The sequence below is a fragment of the Pinus tabuliformis genome, chromosome 3_2 (genome assembly GCF_031772625.1).
Source record: "Pinus tabuliformis cultivar Carrire ecotype Pingquan chromosome 3_2, CPIR1, whole genome shotgun sequence".
Taxonomy (NCBI): Eukaryota; Viridiplantae; Streptophyta; class Pinopsida; order Pinales; family Pinaceae; genus Pinus; species Pinus tabuliformis.
In genome coordinates this window covers 950,925,264-950,939,931 of record NC_142302.1, presented here as the reverse complement: position 1 = coordinate 950,939,931, position 14,668 = coordinate 950,925,264, and the positions used below count along the sequence as shown (strand labels likewise).

At 35.5% G+C, this 14,668-nt stretch overlaps 1 pseudogene; it reads left to right on the top strand.

Annotated features, from left to right (window-relative positions):
* LOC149183791 (BRAP2 RING ZnF UBP domain-containing protein 2-like) overlaps positions 1-14,006 on the top strand; it is a 123,595-nt pseudogene extending 109,589 nt beyond the window's left edge.
* Positions 14,007-14,668: the final 662 nt, after the last annotated feature.

Genomic DNA, 14,668 nt, shown 5'->3' with positions numbered 1-14,668 from the left:
GTAAGGATCTAAATATCTTATGAAGTGTTGAATCATATATGTAGGTTAATGAGCTCTTGATGGTTTTCTTGATCTGATCTAAGGATGCACTTATAAGGCTGATGGACCGAGATCATTAAGGTTTAAGGGTATTATTGTTATGTATTTTGATCTTGAATAGTCTAGATCTGAATATCGATGCATACTTTATTCTATAAATGTGATGATTAGGGTATGACTGAAGTCTGGAATAGTTGTAATGTTTAAGTTATCATTTACAGATCTGTACGTAGGTTCAGCTTAGTAAAAGAGCGTATACATGCTGGTTCAACATATCAAAGTAGCATATACATCATAAATTTAAATTTGCAGACCTGTACGCTGGTTCCGTTTGGTAAAAGTGTGTATACACACTGGTTTGACACATGGAAGTAGTGTATACCATATGAAGTTTGATGTTTAAAGTTTTAGTTATTTCTATTTGCTGTTGTAGAGTTCTGGTTTCTGCTTTATGTTCTGGTGATTGCATTTTGATGATAGTTTTCTGAATGATTAGATTGATTGTGATTTAGTGATCCAGTGATTGATTGATTTAGTTATGGTTGATTCAAAAAGTGATGATTGGGTTTTAGTGATTGGTTGATGCAGATGTATTTTATGATAGTATTGTAGTTATGATTTTCTAAGTTTCAATGTTGTTGATGGGTCCAGTATGAAAATTTGATGAAACGTGGCCTTCAAATTATGGTGTTATATTCCAGGAATATCCAGTCTAAAAATTCATGGAACGTGGTCCCTGGTGGAAGAGTGGAGCTTTTTGTAGGCTGGCACCTACGTACTAGTAAACATATTGGCTAGTACAAGAGCTAGTGGCTTGTAGGTCCCTTCTAGTAGTAGCTGGAGAATGAGAGAAGGTTGTATCCTTCTGCAAGTGGGTGCCTATATATTGCTATGAGACTACACCAGTACAAGATTGTAAACATATTTTCTTATTATTAAAAATAAGACAGAGATGATAGCAGCAGGTGGTTTTTACCCACATTGGGTGTCCACCTTATATCTTGGTGTACATATGTGTGATGATTTATTATGCTTTTAATGCACTATATAATAAATCTCTAATGTACTGGTTTAAGCTAAATACATGATAAATTTTCTAAATCAAAAGTTCTCTTCATATATGCTAGTTGCTTTAAGTAAAATCGTGTGTACACGCTAGTTCACTTCACTGAAGTATCATATATAAATTTGTTTGGGAAATAAAACTATAGATATGATAATACTGATTGACCCCCCTCTTAGTATTATTTCCAACAGAACTTACCCTGTAAATTGTTACAACAAATATTTGAAGACATTTCTAAGGTGCTTCACTTTAGAAAAGCAAGATCAATGGGTATAATGGCTACCTTTAGCTGAATGGTGGTATAATACTAACTATCATGAAGCCAGCAATGTGACTCCATACGAGGCAGTGTATGGCCAACTCCCACCTTCACCTACTTATTATATCCATGGGTGTTATAAAGTACATAGAGTTAATCATCTCCTCCAGAACTATGCTGCCATGATCTCTCATCTAAAATGTAATCTACATCAATCTCATAACTGAATGAAACAACAAGCTGACCAACATCATTTCGAGCACTCATTTGAATAACGAGATTCGGTCTTCCTGTGACTCCAACCATACAAGGAAACATATCTCAAAGAAAAATGTTGATGAAAACAACACCAAAATTCTATGGGCCTCCTTAGATACTCTAGTGCATAGGAGTAGTCATCTAAAAACTATCCTTATCACCTACTTCAAAAATACATTCAATCTTCCATGTATCATGCCTCAAGAAAATGGCAGGAAAAAATTTCAAAGTTCAAACAAGTTTACCTAAATTAGATGAGGAAGGCTCACTTTTTCTATGACGAGAACAAGCCCTCGATACTTGTAAAATAATTCTTCATGGCCTCACAACCAAGGATGTCCTCATCATGTGGAAAGACACCTCTCCAGATGATGCAACCTAGGAAACAACCACTATTCTTGAGAAATTTCTTTAACTTCAGCCTTGAGTACAAGGCTACTTTCAATGGGAGAGGACGTGTTAAGGTCCAACCCTAACCTATTTATTTATATAATAATCCAAATGGGCCAAGTTAGAGTCATAGTTAGTTATAGAGTCAGTAAAGGTTGCATTAATAACTGCAAGTGCTTGACCCACATTATTGAATAGGGACCATAGTTAGCTCTAAAAGGACCATATTTAATAAACAAAGTGGTTGACTTCAGTTTTGTAAGGGACAAATAGTAGTTAGGGTTTTGGATGTGAGTTAACTTTAATAGTCTTAGTTAGTAAAGGAAATATGATGGGGTCTTAATGTAATTTAGCTCTTGTCAAAGAGAAAATGCTCAATCAAATGACACCTATTATACACCTGATTCTTGTGAAGGAAAGTTAGATAAAGGACAAGCCAAACTTGACATAGCCTTGGCTGAAATAGAAACATTAAAGAATGAGAAAAGTGACTACAAAAACCTATTACAAATATGTAATGACTGAGAACATAAATTGAAGGAAGAAATTGTAAGCCTGAAGAAACATCTTGAAGAGGAAAGGAAAATAGAGGAGTTGATGAATAACGAGGTAAAGGAGAAAGAGGCATAGTGTGAAATATTAGAGTTTGATATGGTTTTAGCTGGAATAGAGTTAGATGAAAAGAGCAAGTTGTGTAAGAATATAGCAAAGGAGATGGCATCCATGAAGAACTCTGAAGAGAAGTACAATAACTCGAATAGAATCATCAATGAAGATAAAATAATTTCATATTTAGATGTACAAGAAGCGAGTAGCAGTATGATTAAAAATAAAGGCAAGAAACACAATCAAGAAGAGCTAGGAGCATTTGGAAGGTTTCAAGGAAGATTCATTTCTCCCTTCAAACATGCCAAATTCTTTTCCTACCATGAAGATGGACATGTAGCAGCAGACAATAAGAGAAATAAAATCAAGTTTCATTAGTGGAAGATGTAACAACCAAGAAGCTTCACTCAAGAAAAAAAAGAAGAGAATAAAACAATTCATCGGGTACACAAATAATTTTTATGGTTACTATTATTTGTGCAATGAGCTTGTACATAAATAATTTGAATGCAATTTGTACGCAAAGAAAGGCTTGATGTTCAGAAGGAGCACACAATTTCCTACATTTATTGGTGACACAAAATGTTATGTGTGTGATAACCCTGTCTAGAAGGCGAAAGACTACAAGTTCCCATGTACCCTAAATAAGCCCATGAATAAGATGGACACTACAAGAAAACCAAACAATGTGACAAAAGGAAATGAAGAAAATAGATAATGTCCTATTAAAGTGTGGAAGAAGAAGAAAAATGAGCATTGTTTAACTTCAATGAAAAATTTAAGTTAGTGTAGTATGAAGGGGAGGTGCTCATGAAATAAATGAAAAGTCATGTTAAAGAAGTAATATTTTAGGGGGAGAGAAAATCAACAGTTCTTTGAAAATTTAATATATCTTGAAGTGTCTCTACAATAAAGTATTGATGAAAAATAAAATCACTTGCAATTTAAAAAAGAAAAGTGTTTGCAAGACCTTTTTGAGTAGCATGCACCACCTGCATGTCTTTCAAGAAAAAGGAGTGTAATTTCTACACAAGTTATTGCACATTACATAAAAATATTCAAAATATAGTAGCTGCAAAACTTATTTGAAAGATAGAAAAGGATACAAGCTAAACTCAAAGTGAGTATTATACAGAAAATGGATATATGAAGTGAGATAAAGGTAAAGGGATGATTGCATTCCAAGAAGTGGATGAAACTAGAAATAACTAGAGGTTTGAAATAGTATAATTTCTTTGTAAATTTCGAGGATCAAAGACATTCCTACTCCGATTACATGAAAGCATATGATTTAGAGATGAATCTTCAAAGCAAGTTGTTGGGCATAGGAAAAATCATAGGCCATGGATATGGAAATGAAGCAAAAATTGAGCTTTTGAACCCTCTAACAGATTCAAATATCATATGAAGTCTTTAGCAACTAATCTAATTTTGTGGGTAAAACATAGGAGAAAATATATGAAGGAAGAAAAGATCACTTCTACAATTTCATGAAGCTATGTGATAAAAATGATGGGGCATGGGGAAGTATGCATTTCAAACTACTAGAAGGAACATTGTTTTTTAACGAATTGTTGCACATTGGATGACATAGGAATCATTTGCATAACTTGGCTTTGTATGCATGCATACCAAATAGTAATTGCACCACTTGCCAAGTTATTGACATATGAATGCGTCGTGCTCTACATTACAAATTGATATTTCAAAGAGTAACACCCACATGACCAAGTCAACAAAGAGACAGGAACAAACATATTTTCAGTGGTAACTCTCCTTCAATCAATATGAAATCAATTGAATAATAAGGAAAGAATAAACATACACTACAATTGTTGCAGAATCTACAACATTATGAGGAAGCTAGTGGTATATAGTGCTTTCTACATTCCATAGTAGTTACAACTAATCATGATAACTTGGAATATATTTTTTGCCTTACAAAGCCTACCTCCTTGCTAGAAGAATTCAGTGTGGGCTACACACACCAATTTTACACCAAGACATAAGACATGTGCTAGAGAATCCTATGAGGACTAAAAATACTGACAACATCATAGGATAATGCATTGAATACATCTAAGAATACCATGGATCATAAATAATATTTATATAGATCTATGATATCAGTTAGTATATAGTACATAATATAGAAAAGTTTATAGACATGAGAATGACAATATACCATATCTATAGAATTCCATGCGTGGGAATTGACAGTGTGCTAGATTGAAGTTGACTCAATACTTCAAAAATATGTGTGGTATTGCCATGATTGTTCCTCCAATATGAGTTGTGAATTCTCAATGAATGATTTTCCTTAAACAGTATATTAAATCATTTCTTTTTAGACAACACTTATCGGTATCATTGCTTATTATCCAAAGAAAATGAATCAATGGAATTTATTCATTTCATCAACTCTTTCCTCCACAACAAATACTTTTGTCGGCATCCAAAAATTCACTAAGCATTTCAACCAGTGCGATCTTATCTCTTGTCAAGCTACAAAGGGATTATAAATTCCATCGATGGCTTAATGCATCACATTGAATCTACTTTTATTCAATATCTAAAACTAGTGAATTCAATACACAAGTGTTTAAAGACATTATTTCCTACCATCACAGGTTCCCTTCCATTACAATGCGCTTTGTTGTGCGATATATTGACACATTATTAATGTCACACCCTAAATTGGATTACAACAGGTTTTACATCAATAAGAATTTCCTTTGGTAGTGATGGGCCTTCGAACCTATAGTTTGGGCCTCCCTTGATCATGGAAATGCATTAGACTCAGCTAAGACAATGACATTGGAAAATTAATTTCAAAGGTCTATAGAACAATTCATTATCTTTGCAGGGTTGAAAAACAATTCATTACTAGTGCCAAGGTTCACATAATGGTTGGAACTACATTCAAAAGTTTGAAGAAAAAATAATTTTAGAGGAAATGGCAACATTATTCTCATTGGAGTATTTATTTCATGTTGAAATATGGCAACAAGAATATTCCAATTTAACTTGTCCTTGAATTAAATTCTGAATTAAAATGGAATTTAGTCTTAGTAGCTACTTGGAAATAGTTAATTATTTTTTTTTTAAGTAATTAGTTGGAGAAATTCAACTTATAACTCTTTCCGAATTCATGCAAGAGTTATCCCTTAAATTAAGGAGATAAGATTGAGTTATATTTGCGTTGTAATTAGTTAACTTAGTTGACTGAGTTAATTCCAGTTAAATTACTTCCAAATTGTTTGAGGAACTAATAGTGAGTTAACAATTAGTTGATGCATTAATGCACTCAACTAGTGCTACTCCAATTAATTGAGGGTTCCATCATCAGAAACTCATGCATGTCCATTCTGAGAAAGACCCAGTTGAGATTAATGTTCAAGGACAATGTACTATCAATTGCATGTGTTTTCTCATGGAGAAAATTCATGCATGGAGTATTGCATAGTTTTGGAGGATTATCATCCACTTAGTAAAGGCTAATCATCCATAAGGAATAGCGCAAGGAAATAGGATCTTGGAAGGCAAAGAGGAAGGCTGGAGAGAAGCCAAGATTTCCTGTGAGCATCTATAAGGATTGTACTGAGAGATGGCTAGTTGTCAAAGTCAGAGCTAAGGATTTGTATAATTCCTATATATTTCCACCATGTATGATAATACAATAGTGTGGGGTTTTTTAGCTGAGGGTTTCCCCAAATTATTTTCATGTGTATTGTGTCATTGATTCTTCTTCTTCTGGTTATATTGTTCAATTCGATCTTTAAGCTTCCTCAAATTGATAGTAGAAGGAGGTTACAGTATTTCGCTTTGATTTATATTGCGCTATCAGGTTAACGTATCACATATTTTCTACATGGTATCAAAGTTGTGAACAATATACTGAGAAGAGAATTCAAAGTTTGAAGTTCAGGGTTGCATGTACAAATCAAATTCATATCATACTTTAAGGTTGGCCAATGGCATTTTATGGCTTGAGACTCGAGTATGGGTTGGAAGCTAGATCGAATTACATAGCATGGAGAGATAGAAAGGAGGTTGTATTAGAAGCCAATGGCTTGAAGAAATTCATTGATCAAGAAATCCCATAGCCAACTTCAACTAATGCACAAGAGTTGGTTGAGTGGAAGAATTAGGTGGCAAAGGCGAGATAGATCATCCTTGAGGGATTTCAAGACTATATTATCTCTATTCTCCATGGGAAGGATACTCCAATTTCAATGTGGAATACATTGAAGGACTTCTACTAGAACAATAGCAACGAGAGGGAATTTGTTCTGAAGGATCAGCTTTAAAGAATCAAGATGGAGAAGGAAATACAATTTCCACGTATCTGAACAAGCTCACCACCTACAGAGATGAGCTTGGAAGTTTGGGAATAACTACTGCCGATGATGATATGGTGATCCTCACTCTCCTTGGCTTTCCGAAGATTTGGAATAGCTACCACGACCCTGTGAATGGAACAGAGGAACTTTTGGATTGGGAATGACTATGGTCAGATCTTATGTAGGAAGAGATTAGGAGGAGAACATGAGATGGTTCTTCATCCAAGAATGATGATGAAGAAAATCTGGCCTTAGTAGGTAAGGAAAGGAAAGGGAAGGGGAAGGCTTCCCATTTCAAATAGAATTCTTCTCATGGAGGGAAGAAGGGTGGCATGTCTAAAGTAAGATGCTTTAATTGTCACAATATGGGACATTATGTGACTAATTGCCCATCGAAGAATTAAAAGAAGGGATCCTTGGAAGGATCCGAATGTGAGGCATTAGGCTCTCAGTTCGAAATGGGCTTTACCCTCATCACATGCATAGTGTCATTGATGATGGGTTGTTTCTGGTATCTTGACAGTGGAGCCCCATTCCACATGACCGGTGATAAAATTCTATTTAGTGCCTTGGAGGAGAAAGACCTCAAGATGTGCATAGAGATGGGTGATGACAGAAGGTATAGTGTTTCAGGAGTGGGTATGGTTGCTTTCCAGAGGGAGAATGGAGCTCTTCTCACCTTGACAGATGTGATGTATGTGTCTAGACTAAAGAAGAACCTGGTATCGGTCATGATGTTGGAGGAAAAAGGCTACGATGTTGTCTTTAGTAAAGGAAAGGCATTGTTAAGAAACATAGCCACCAGTTAGACCAAAAGGATAGGGATTCGGGTGAAGAATCTCTATAAATTAGAGGTAGATGATTGTGTATCATTGAGTACAAAAGCAGAATTGGTGCAAAGCCAAGAAATTGGTGAGTTGTGGCATAGGAAGTTGGGCCATTTGCATCATGGGGCTTTGAAGATAATGCAATATATATCTATAGGAATTCCCAAAGGTAAACTTGAGCAAGTTGACGCATGCAAATGTTGTACCTTGGGAAAGTACACCAAGTATTCCTTTCATGATCGAGACAATCAAGCAGAGTCTATCCTATAACAATTTCATACTGATTTGTGTGGACCATTCTTGACGGCATCCACAACGAAGCAAAGGTGTTATGTGATTTTCATTGATGACTATTCATAAATGCTGGATTTATTTCATGTAGAAGAAGGACCAAACTTTCACAAAGCTTTGTGCGTTCAAATCCTGGGTTGAGAAAGAGTCAGGGAAGAAGATCAAGGCCTTCAGAATCGACAATGGTGGAGAATATGTCTCTCAAGAGTTTAAGGACTTCTTTGTAGTGGAAGGAATTAAACGAGAGTTGTCGGCACCTCATGACCCACAATAGAATGGGGTGGTTGAGAGGAAGAACATAACTATTGTAGGTGCAACACGCATAATGCTGCATGACCAAGGCCTACCACTTCACTTGTGGGCTAAGGGATGCAACATAGTGGTCTATTTGTAGAATAGAAGCCTGCATCGCATACTTGGGATGAAGACACCAGAGGAAGCTTTCTCCTGTAACAGAGACTAGATGTGGGTCACTTCAAGATCTTTGGCTCATCGGTGTAGGTTTTAACCCTATACAGAAATTACCTACATACGAATTCTAAAACATAGAAAATAAACAATGTGAGAGCATAACACATAAAACACATATATACAGAGATTTTCCCCTAGATCCCAAAAATGGGACTACCAACTTGATTTTTAATTATATTCCTTTCAATGTTATAATACATATTTATACATGCTGAAGCATCCAATACCATGGACTGAAAAACCATCACGTTCAGTACCATGGATCGAAAACTATCGCGTTCAAAAACATGTGCAAAAATCGTGCACAAAACCATAGGTGGGTCCGCCCAACCTAATGTAGGGCCCAAAACCAAAATTTTCGAGGGCGTTGCCATGAACCATATAAAGTGGGGTTATAGGTATGCCTCAAACCTCCTATGACGCCGCCCACCACTACACAATTGGCGCAATGAGGTGGGGCTCTGCGCCCCCTCCAACCCCCTAGTTAACTACGTGGGCTAGTCGTGGAAAGAATATAACACAACCCAAAAATTGGTATATTTCCATGTACAAAGGATACATGGAATAAGATTGAGCTACCAGTAGAGGTGGGGATATTTGTGGGGTACACTGATACACCTCACAACTATCTGGTGTACTTGCCTACCAGTTGGAGGGCAATGTTTCATAGAGATATCAAGTTTTATGAGTAGAAGCCTATGCCAGTTTCCCTTGAGAGGGAGCTCCAACTACAGGTTGTGGAGGAACTATTGGTTCCTAAGGAGGAGGATCCTCAGGTTGATGTGGAGTAGCTGCTTGCAGAGGTTCCATGAGTGGATACATCCACTCAAGCAAATTCTTCCAAAGATGGATGGAAGCGCACAAGAGAAGGTGACAAATTGTTGGAGGATATGAGAGAGAATGTGGGAGAACCATATTCTCAATGCAGACAGAGGAGGACACCTGAGAGGTGCACTGGGTACATGGCCCTTGCTGGGGAAGGTGTTGAGACCGATCCATCTTCCTTTGAGGAAGTAGTGCAATATCTGATTTGGGTTGATGCTATGGTGGAGGAGTATGATGCCATAGTTCATAACAATGTTTGGGACATGGTTCCGAGACCAAAGAACAAGTCAGTTGTGAGTTCACGTTGGCTTTATGAGGTAGAGAAATCTGTTGATGGTAGTTTGAAGAAGCATAAGGCAATATTTGTTTGCCATGGCTTTTCACAGGTCGAGAGGATCATGTTGTTGCAGTATATTTCAACAGAGGAGCAAGATGCTCACATTTTGACAAAGGCATTTTCAAAGTGTAAATTCAAGTTCCATAGAGACAGGATCGAGGTGGCAGATAATCCATTTCTTGTTGAGAGGGAGTGTTGAAATATGGCAACAAGAATATTCCAATTTAATTTGTCCTTGAATTAAATTGTAAATTAAAATCAAATTTAGTCTTAACAGCTACTTGGAAATATTTAATTAATTTATTTTAAATTAATTATTTGGAATAATTCAATTTAGGTCTTTCTAAAGTCATGCAAGAGTTATCTCATAAATTAAGGAGATAAGATTCAATTATATTTGAGTTTTAATTAGTTAACTCAGTTTACTGAGTTAATTCCAGTTAAATTAGTTTCAAACTGTTCGAGGAACTAATAGTGAGTTAATAGTCAGTTGATGCATTAATGCACTCAACTAGTGCCACTCCAGTTAACAAAAGATTCCCTCGTTAGAAACTCATGCATGTCTATTCTGAGAAATACCCAGTTGAGATTAATGTTGAAGGACAATGTACTATCAGTTGCATGTGTTTTATCACAGAAAAAACTCATGCATACAACCAATGATTTATCCTTGAGCATTACACAGTCTTGGAGGATTATCATCCACCTAGTAAAGGCTAATCATCCATAACAAAAAATTCAAGGAAATAGGAGCTTGGAGGGTAGAGAGAAAGGCTAGAGAGAAGCCAAGATTTCCTTTGAGCATTTGTGAGGATTGTACTAAGAGCTGGCTAGCTATGAGAGCTAAGACTTTGTATAATTCCTATGTTTTTCCACCATGTATGATAATACAATAGTGTGGGGTTTTAGCTGAGGCTTTCCCCAAAGTATTTTCATGTGTATTGTGTCATTTATTCTTCTTATTCTATTTATTATGTTCAACTTAGTCTTTAAGATTCCATAAATTGATAGTAGAAGTAGGTTATAGTATTCTACTTTGATTTATATTGCATTATTGGGTTAACCTATCACAAATTTTCTAATTTCATTTCTTTGATTACCATGGAGTGTACCTTGATTTCTCATGCTTAATATGACATATGTCATACCGGCTATGTAATACAAGAATTCCTTAATATCAAGCATTATGTACTTTGCATTATGGAGAGCGTTCATGACACCATGCTTCAACTTTATGGGCATTGTGTTTCTAAGCATTGGATGTGCCTTTTGTATCATTAAATCATTCGAGATGCATTATAATATGTTGAGCGACATTTTTTTAATTCAACGCGCATTATCATGGAGCTACGTTGACAATGTTTTATTGAATTTGATGTCTCTAGAGCTAGATTTCTTAATCCAACAATAAGTTTTATTACTTCTTCACTCTATATCAAAGTGTCCCTAGAGGTTTCAGTCGTTATAATTCTTATTGTGAAGAAAATCTAGGTCAGTCGTAGAACAAGACCTATTTTGATATATACTTATTCATACTATTCATAGTGTCAAGAGATATCTCATTATGGTCTACTGCAATATCATAGTTGAATCAAGTCGTTGGCTATATAGCCTCAACATCGAAATTTAATGCCTTTGGATTAAGGTTATGTAACACGAGACATATATATAGAAATCAAAGTAATATCTATGGTTATGGTTATTACACTTGTTGGGATAATTCTGCTAGTCTCGTTCTAATTTCTCAATGGCCTATCTCTACACAATGCCAAGCCCAATTTGTGACAACCTTTGATATTGATTTAAGCTGGCTATGATTTTGCATACTCTACACTTATTTCTAATTGTGAACTTAATGAATATAGTTCTACTAACATGAGCATCAAATAATGCCAAGAATTGGTGCAGCAATGCTCACTTCCAAGAAATTTGAGTTGAAACTACCTATCAATAGGTTTTTGAAAGAGATGAAAGTAAAGGTGATGGTTTCATACATATATATGGGTATGTTCTTCCTGGGCCCTCGAAACCCCCTAGGGTCTCGGGCTTAGACAAGCTTCCAAGAATTACCCTATCATCTCATCAACCTTGCTAATAGTGAAAGTATTAAACTGTAAAACTTCACATCCTTCACATGGTTATATGAGTCATCTTACTAGTCTTGATCTAATATGACATTGTTTTGGTAGATAATCTAGCCAAATTGGAGAAGTGCTAATACAAAACAATACATCATTGGAGTTGTTGTTGCTAAAGTAGTTAGAACTTTTGTCGGAAAGAATAATGCTATGGAATTGGAAATTTCATTTAAAAAAATCTTGCAATGGAACTAGACATTGGACTTAAAGTTGGAACTTGGGCGAATTGCAGACATAGCTTCCTGTTAGTCACAAGGATGCTCCTCTAGAAAAAGCTCAAAACTCTTCTTGTTGTAAATAACGTTGCAACATATAGCTACAAAATCCTAACTTTCACACCAATGTAGAGAGGAAAATATCGGTGGAGTAGAAGAAAAATAACTCCTTTTCCCAACGTTAGAAACACATAGTTCCTAAGGTTTAATTGAGTGTGGTTATCAAGTATAAATGTGTTCCCCTTCCACCCGTGAGAAGCTAGTATCACCATAGTAAAAAAAAAATCGAATGGGTATGACTTTATAGTGACAAAAAGGATAGAAAAATTAATTATGATGTCCAAAAGGTTTGGCCAATAATAGAGTACACTATATATTGTATTGAAGATTTCACGATAAAATAATTATTGTTTAGTATTTGTAAACATGTACGTGTTCCAATCACCAAGCCCTGACTAAAGGAAAAAGAAAGAACACAACAAGTTGAAAGGAACACAACTTCCAAGAATTGAACACGTGGATCTTATTGCAAGATATTTTGGGCTACAACGTGGCCAAGTTATGAATATCATCTGACCAAGTGAGACTACGGGAAAATATGTGACTTATTGTTATGTGATATGCGTCTAGTTCAATCATGAAAATAATTTAGTCTCTACATTTTTCACCTGGTAGAAACATATGAAGTCACACTTATCAATCAATATAAAAAAGGAGATGAGTGGGAAGGTTCAATCACCGCAAGTTACCAGTTTAGTGTTCATGAATGCTGTAGTGTGAGACTCTTGCCCAATATTTTGGGTTTTGAAGAACCATGCTTGAGATCCTTCTCCAATCAATATCTTTAAATCATGTTGGTTATGTTGTCACGTCCCGAGGGCCAAAAAGATCTGAGGCATTTTGCATCTTTTATGCAATGTTTTTGAGCTTTTAGGCGCTCTCGAGAACCTTCTAGTTGATTAGAAGAATCTTGTTTGTGTGCTTGTTGTTCCCAATTACATGAATTGTGTATGATTTTGTCAATTTTTGAGTTCATTTATCCAAAATATACTAGAAATGTGAATTTTGAGGAAGGATGCATTGAGTGAGAAATATAGTATCCTCATGACATTTGATAGTTAGAAATTAGTAGATGACTTTTATCGCCATTATAATTGAATTCCTTTCTCATCATTTGAGGCCTAAATTTGTCATCTATGTTTACTGCAAACATGCAGTATACTGGATCATTTAAACATGTTCCCTCGACTTCTCCAACTGGATTAATATAACTCCCTACATTCATATTTTGTCTTGAGAGGCTTGGTCAACTTATCAGTGGGATTTTCACCATTATTTGTAACCATTCATTCCACTCTTCATCTATTTGAAAATGGGCAGATTTATCAAGCTTAGTCTGTAGATATGGTGTGGAGCAGCCCGAGAAGTGTATTTATTCAATTTGTTCAACATATGAAAACGTATGGATCTTTGTTATTAGTGATTTTGTTGGATGTATAAGTTAGGTCATTCCATAAATCACTGGAAAGAAACACAACTTTGTTCCCCATTTCATTTGGACACTCAATGGGTCTTGAATTATGTTGGTGAAAACTATGTTCATCAACTTACACAATAAAAAATGATGGTAAATTGGTTGAGTTAAATGCCCGTTCTAGAGATGTTGGTGATCATTGTGGAAGGTGTGAATGCAACAATGATGATGGATTTGAGATTGTTCTTTTGGAAAATAAAATTGAAGTGATAGTTGATGAGTATAATAATCTTCTAACAATTCAGCTAGAGAATTAGCCACAGTACTATGATTCATTACTTGTTGAAGTTAGGTAGCAAAGGTAGACTGTTGTTTCTAAATATGTACAGAAGGCTACAAACATAAAACTATGAAAATTTCAAGCTAAATATGTCAGATCTAAGATGCATAAGATTTATTTCAAATAAAGGACTAAACGATAGTTATTTTATATGGAGAAGATTGCCTAAAATCTTTGAAATTGAACCGTGTAATCATATATTAGCTTGTTACGAAGTTGATGATGAATACATAAAATTGTAGAATCAATGGATATCCCCTTGATGCCTCTAATTTCAAACCATACCCGATTGTCATTGATGTCAAAGGGGGAGGTAAGGAGAAGTTTTTTTCTCATAACAAAAGGGGGAGGAGAAAAGGTTTTCCATCAATGACAAGAGCGGATATTTATGGAATTATTATCACTGATTGCAAAGGAGAAACATGAGAAGTGAGGTATGTAGGAGAAAAAAAGATAGGAGAAATGAGCACAAGACCAACAAAGGCATAGGAGAAACATGATACTAACAAATACAAGGAAGTTGTAGCATGGAAAACCAACATTGAATTAGCAGCAAGGCAAACATACAACAAGTCAAGGAGAAACAAGTAGTAGAAGAAGGTAAGGTATGCAGGAGCAAAGACCAAGGAGCAATAGATACATTTATGGTTTTATAGAACATTGATGCCCATGTTGATGGCATGTTGATGGATAATGTTTTAGAAACTGTTTGATGAAGAATTTGTGGTGACACTAATTTGTTGTTAAGATGAATAGTTGTGATGCAAAGTTAAGGCTCCAAGGCAAAGG